Genomic DNA, 5,574 nt, shown 5'->3' on the forward strand with positions numbered 1-5,574 from the left:
TTGCCATGATATTTTTTGCTTTAGCTGAATACCCTCCCGATGGGGCGTTTTCATTGGACAAAATAAGGCCCAAATGCTGCATAATATCCCTTCCCCAGAGGTTAACCGGGAGTGGGAGCACATAAGGTATGAATTTCCCTTGCTGTCCTTCAGAGGATTCCCACGTCAAGGCAACGGAGCTTATAGTGGGACATGATTGATATCCTAGGCCCTGTAATGAATGAGATGACTCTGTGGTGGGCCATGCTTTGGGCCACCAATGTGTAGAGATTATACTTTTATCTGCTCCGGTATCAAGGATGCCTTTAAACTCTTTTCCGTTGATCTTAAGGCGGAGCTTAGGTCTATCATTCAAAGATACAACCAAATAGGCAGAATCATTTCTGGAGGAGCCCATTTTCTTTATCTCAGGTCCTGCAAATTTCTCCCTGGTATTATCAGGGAGGAGCAGCAGCTGAGCTATCCTATCTCCTTTACTAATAGAAAAAACGCCCTTGGGGCTTGAGCACAGGACCTGTATTTCAGGGGAATGTTGACAATCCATAACTCCAGGGTGGACTACTAAGCCCTGCAAGGTGAGTGAACCCCGGCCGAGAATAAGGCCCATGGTTCCAGGGGGCAAGGATGGTATAGGCTCCACCCTTGTGGGTCTTCCTGGGTCGCCTCTCTGACTGCGGAGGAAGGAGTCTGCCCTTTATATCCCTCACAGAGCGACACTGGTCGGCTCTATGATAACCCTTGCCACACTTAGAGCAAAGAGTGAGAGTTCCCCCCCTGTTTATCTGGAGCTCTGCAATCTTTCTTAAGATGCCCAGGCTTTCCGCAATTAAAACATGTCCTCTGATTATTTCTGCCCATGGAGCGTTTTTGGGATTGAAGGATGGCAGCCGCTAAGCCTGCATTGGTGAGAGGTCCCCCAAGCTCCCGACAAACCCTGAGCCAGTCTTGTAAACCTTTGTTCTTTCTTGGGGCTATGGCTGCTCGGCACTCCTTTGTGGCTTGCTCATAGATTAGCTGTTCTATCAGAGGCGCAGCTTGCTCTGACTCTCCAAAAATACGCTCTGCTGCCTCTGTCATTCTGGCCACAAAATCTGAGAAGGATTCCTGAGGTCCCTGGATTATCTTTGTTAACTGACCAGTGGTTTCACCTGCTCGAGAGAGCGCCTTCCAGGCCCTAATAGCCGTGGAAGAAATCTGGGCATAAGCTCCCCAATGGTAGTTTGTTTGATCAGCAGAATAAGCTCCCTGACCCGTTAACAAGTCAAAAGTCCAATCTCTCTGCTCTGGAGTCAAAGCAGCTGCGTTTGCTCGGGCCTGCGCTTGTGCAGCTTCATGCCAAAGAGCTCTCCATTCCATATATTTGCCCATACTAGGGAGAGCGGCTTTTACAACCGTTTGCCAGTCACCAGGAGTCATAGCGTGATTCGCAAGCCTTTCCACTTGTGCTATAGTGAAATTAGCACTGACTCCATAGTTACGGACCGACTCGGCAAGCTCTTTAATCTGTATATACGCTACCGGAGCGTGGACACGCCCACCCTCGGCTCCTTCAAAGACCGGAAATGCCTGTTGTATTTTCCTTTGTTCCTCTCTGGGAATGAATGAGTCTGCGCACTGCCTCTCTGCGCACTGCCTCTCTGCGCATTGCTGACGCACTACGCAGGGCGGGGGCTCCGCATAGGGCGGAGGTGCACTATGACCTTGAAGCCGACTGCCAAGAGGCCAAGCAGCAAGCTGGCCTTTGCCAGCCGCTTTTGGCTTCCTTAACTGATTAGCTAGCACTTTACCTGGCTGGTACCCTTTTTTCTCATAATGAGCTGCTTCTTCCTCCCAGTCTGTTTCCTCAGAGGAGAATTCTTCATCTGCTTCAAAGCTACTAAGAGCTGGCTCCCCGAGCCCATCCAGCGATGAGCACAGGCTCCTTTTCCTAGAGACCTCCGCTAATTGATCTTTCTTCTTTTCCCTTTTTCCTCTTTTTCTTCTAATCTCTCTCCAGGTATTCCTACCTAACCTTAACTTTTCCTCGGGTTCAAGACCCTTGGAAAGGCCTGTATACTTATTTTGTGCACCATGTTTTCTCTTTGCTCCTACTCTCTCTCCCCGCTTTACTTCTGATAGCTTGTCCTGAATTTCCTCTAGAATCCTCCCTGCCTTAACCACTTGATAACATGTGAAAAGGAACAAAAGGGCTTCTAACACTAGAAAAAATTCAAGGCCAAACATAACTTGTAAAGCCATTTTCCACTTTACTTCTGATAGACTGTCTTGAATTTCCTTAGAAAGTTCAAGATCAGACTTACCTCGTAAAGCTGTACTCACTGGTACTCTCGTTCCCCAGCTGAAAAGTTCTGAATTCATACAGTTGAATCCTTCTTAACAGTCTGCTTTACGGGAACCTTTATTACCGCGACCCGCAGTTCTGGTTCTGGAATGAGGGATCTTCCTTGCGCCGGTGAAACTCCCGTCCCGAGTTTCCTCCCGGGTTTTTTCTTCCCGGATTTTTTCTCGTCCCGGAATTTCTCGTCCCGGAATTTCTCGTCCCGGAATTTCTCGTCCCGGAATTTCTCGTCCCGGAATTTCTCGTCCCAGGTCTTCTCGTCCCGTCCCGGGTTTCAGCACCAATTGTTATTAGACGCGTTCTCACGACCGGCCAGGAAAGACGCAACAAACCAGAATCTTCTGCGGCAAAGCTTTATTGCTTACATCTTCAGGAGCCAGAGTGCAAGAGAGCAAGCCCGCAAATGGCAAGAGAGCAAGCAAGCAAATGGCGAAACCCCATCCCTTTTTAAGGAGAATTATCCTCCACCTAGGATGTATTACTCCCTGATTGGCTGCAGCCCATCGGCCCAGTTGTCATCACGGGAAAGGCAGAACACATGGTGGGAAAACTGCCCCTGCATGTGTGCAGACTATGTTTACCACTTAGAACACAGCTGTCAGTGCCATCTTATAATGGCAAATGTGAGGGCGGCTCCTCACACTGTTGGCCATAATTACCCAGCATATCTTGTTGATTTGCTGTAAGATGTTTTACAAAGTTACTTTGCCTTATCCCTGAAAACAGATGTAATCAGTAATACTGACAGTTTTGATGATGAAGTATCTAGTAATTTAGTGTATCATCTACCTCTTATTATCATCTATTCATTCATATAAATTAGTAATTGAAGACTTCCTCCATGTTAATCTTTTGTATTCCGGGGGGCAAAGTAGTTACTGCAAATTCTTGTTAAAATCAAATTCATTCAAGTGGGCACTATTGTTCTTCTGAGCATGGTAAAAAACATTCAACTTTTCATGCACGAAATTTGCAACACATTGCATATACACAAGATCACAATGTGTTTTTCAGAGGTTGTTGGTCCAAAGAATAGGACAGCTATTTTAAACAGAGTAGTCGGTGATTAATTTTCAGAAAATACATTGATAAATTCAATCACATACTGAAGGGTTGAAGAACATAAAGATGGGGAGAGTGAATGCTTATAAGTGAGGCAACGTTAAGTGAAAGGTTTTAATTGATGGGGTTATACTAGAGGGAGTTAAAGAAGAATGGTAGAATGTAAATTTTTATTAAACATGGAATATTTTAGAATAGTAAATCAAATGGTTTGTCTCTGAGGTGCAATAGATGTGTTGATCAGTTGATTTTTTTACTCTAATAATTATTTCAACAAAATTAAGGTATATTCAATATATCATATATTATTTCTCATCTAGGAAACAAAAGCAAAAGTTTAATGCATTCACAGTTTATTTAGAAGGCAAAAATTAACATTAAGAAAAGCTACAACCCAGGAATGGGATAACTGGGTCTTGAGGTAGAACTATTTCCAGTTTTGTGAGAAAACCTCCAATTGATTTCTCTAGAGTGGTTGTAGCAAGTTAGTACCCCTACCAGCAATGGAGGAATGTTCCTCTTGCTCCATATCCACACCACCATGTGCTGTCTCTTGAGATTTTTATCTTAGCCATTCTAATGGGTGTAAGATGGAATCTCAGAGTTGTTTTGATTTGCATTTCTCTGATGACTAAGGACTTTGAACATTTCAAGTGTTTCTCGGCTATTTGAGATTCTTGTATTGAGAATTTCCTGTTTAGGTCTGTATCCCACATGTTATTTGGGTTATTTGGATTGTTGGTGTCTAACTTTTTGTGTTCTCTATAAATTTGGATATTAGCCCTCTGTCAGATGTAGGGTTGGTGAAGACTCTTTCCCAATCTCTAAGCTATGTAAAAATACTCAAAGCTGGGAAAAATATGATTTATCATTAGAAAAGAAAAGAAAAAGAAAGCTGGAACTCAGACCTGAGAGAACTCATTCCTGTTTTCTTGGTGCTTTCACATAAAAACATAGGGTGATTTACTGAAATTTTAATAGGCATATTTTAACTATGTATTTAAAATGTTATATCTTTTTAAATCAAGTTGCTAGGATTTAATAGAAACCATTAGAATTATTTTATCTCTCTTATTTTTCTCTACTTCAAGAGAGAAAAAAATTATCCAAAGTAAATAAAGTAAGTGTAGAAATAAAAATTGAAGTTTTTGAGAAAAGTACTTATTTATTTATTTATTTATTTATTTATTTATTTATTTTTGTGCCTGGGTTTTTGCCCACCTACTACATACATACAGTGCCTTCAGGATCCAGAAGAGGGAGATAGAAACTGCAATTACAAATAGTTTTTATCAACCATTTTGGGTCTGGTAACCAAACCTCTGTCCTCTGCAAGAGCTCTAAACCTCTGAGCTAGCTCTTCAACTCTAAGAGTAGTTCTTCAAATCAAAAGCTCTCATGTCTCCCTTGGACATAGCCAATGAGCCCTCAGGAGGTCTGTGTGCATCTGGCTGCTGGATACTGTCCTAGGTTATGTAAAAATGAAAAAATAAATTCTTCCTCATCTAGAAGTTTTATGAGAAACACTGACTTGAGGAAGAGCAATAGAATTACACTAAGTACCAAAGCTCCAAAAGAAAAAGTATTGAAGGAAATGCACATGACAACAATTATTATTAGTCATTAATTCACATTTAAATGATAGTGAAATATGTCTGCAGGATCCCTTTGAATGACTATTTAAAAAAACAAACTGATTCATGGAGATTTAGAAAGTTTGGGACTGGGCACATGTTATTTGAGTGCCGACCTTATTTTAGCTGGGTAGCTTTTTTTTTTCTTCCTTTCAAAACACTATAAAAACTGATAATATTAAGTGGAGAGAATATCTAAAGACATTAGAAATATTTTTCTGTTTTGTGTTATTTGAAACAGAGTTTTACACTAGCCTTTGTTGGTCAGGAACTCACTGTGTAGTTCAGTCTGAAAACTTCATGGATGCATCTTATCTTATCAATTAAATGCTGAAAATACAGGTGAATATGGCCTAGAGTAATGAGGGCTCTTATTCAACACTAAGAAAATGTGAAATATTGTTTATTTCCAAACCAAAAAAATTACTTTGGGGCCAGAGCATGTGCGGGAGACATCTTGGTTCCCGGACTCCACCGAGACTAGACTGCACAGGTGAGCATGTGAACTGCAGAAGCTAACAACTTCTGGGACAGGCCCTG

At 41.9% G+C, this 5,574-nt stretch overlaps 1 pseudogene; it reads right to left on the reverse strand.

Annotated features, from left to right (window-relative positions):
• Positions 1-680: 680 nt before the first annotated feature.
• On the reverse strand, positions 681-2,358 carry Gm52434 (annotated as a pseudogene).
• Positions 2,359-5,574: the final 3,216 nt, after the last annotated feature.

The sequence above is a fragment of the Mus musculus genome, chromosome X (genome assembly GCF_000001635.26).
Source record: "Mus musculus strain C57BL/6J chromosome X, GRCm38.p6 C57BL/6J".
Taxonomy (NCBI): Eukaryota; Metazoa; Chordata; class Mammalia; order Rodentia; family Muridae; genus Mus; species Mus musculus.